The following is a 1,441-nucleotide window of genomic DNA, read 5'->3' as shown; positions in this document are numbered from 1 at the left end:
CGAGATATGCTGAATCGTCGCCTGCAACGTGACGAACGACTTGACGATTACATTCGTGACATCGACGACTACCAACAGAGACTTCGCCGCGCGAACAAGCAGCTGCCTGAGCAGGAAGCCGTCTCTATCCTATTGTCAAATACAGTGGGTGTGTACCCAGCGGTGGTAAACGAACATGAAGTACGTATTGGACGTGATGAGTCCATTACGTGGGAGCAAGCGATCGAGCGCCTTCGACTCGCTGACCACTCACGCCAAGAGACTGAACTACAGCAAGGACGTGGTGGAGGTGGACGTGCCGTCCAGCGAGATGTTGCATTTGTTGGTGGCCGTGGCGACGGACACAACGCCGGAAGAGGACGTCGAAACTCGAGCAGCAGCCAAGCACGAGGCAACAACAACCGAAACACTCGTCGCAGCCGCAGCTCATCGCCGCGTGGGCGGAACAAGCGGCAGAAGAGCAAGAGATCATCCAGTGCGAGGGATGACATCGCCAAGCGAAAGGCGAAGACGAAGTGCAACACGTGCGGAGAGCAAGGACATTGGAGTGGCGATCCTGAGTGCCGCCAGCGTGGCAACAATAACAACAACAACAACTCGAGCAACCCGCCGCGCAGGATGATCGATGTGGTTAGTGTGAAGACAGCCAAGTCGGCTGCACCGACTCAAGCTGAAGGACAAGAGCATGTACTCGCGGTGCGTGACAACTTCAACTACAAGGACAAGGACAAGGACCAGGACATGGTGGAGTGGGTGTTGGATAGCGGCGCGCAGACCAACGTCTCGAGCGACCTTACCTTGTTTACGGAGCTACACGAAGACTCAGCTGCAGAGCTAGTCTTCGGCAACGGCACAACCGAGCGCGCAACTGTGGGCACAGTATGCAAGTGCTGAACGAGCACACGGGCAAGATCGAGGAGCGCCTCCTTGATGACGTGAGCTACGCCAAGTCGGCTGCCTACAACCTGATCTCGCAGACCTACATGCAATTCAAAGGAAACTTCAAGGTGCGCGTCTCGCATGATCAGAAGACTACGTGGCTGGTCAAGGACACATTGAAGCTGCGCTTCAAGTACATCCGCGGGATGTACCGCATGTGGACGCCACGTCAGAGCAAGAACGTGATGAGCGTCAGGGCCAGTGAAGCTGAGAACCCCATGACATTGCTGCACAGCCGCATGGGCCACGTAAACATGGAGACTATCAAGACTATGGCAGGAAACTATAACTTTGGCATCAAAATGCAGTCGAAGAATTTTGCTCTCTATGAATGCATTCCATGCTTAGAGTCAAAGACAAAGCGCATGAGCTACAAGCGCATGAGCTACAAGCGCAAGCCGTCTCGCTCTGCAAAGCCCTTGCACAAGCTTTGTATCGACCTATGCAGTGTTGGAGTGGATACAATATCGAAATCAAACCAGTTTCTATTGATTATCGACGA

This window comes from Phytophthora infestans, genomic scaffold (genome assembly GCF_000142945.1).
Source record: "Phytophthora infestans T30-4 supercont1.6 genomic scaffold, whole genome shotgun sequence".
NCBI classification, from domain to species: Eukaryota; Oomycota; class Peronosporomycetes; order Peronosporales; family Peronosporaceae; genus Phytophthora; species Phytophthora infestans.
Note: the sequence above shows the minus strand (reverse complement) of the source record.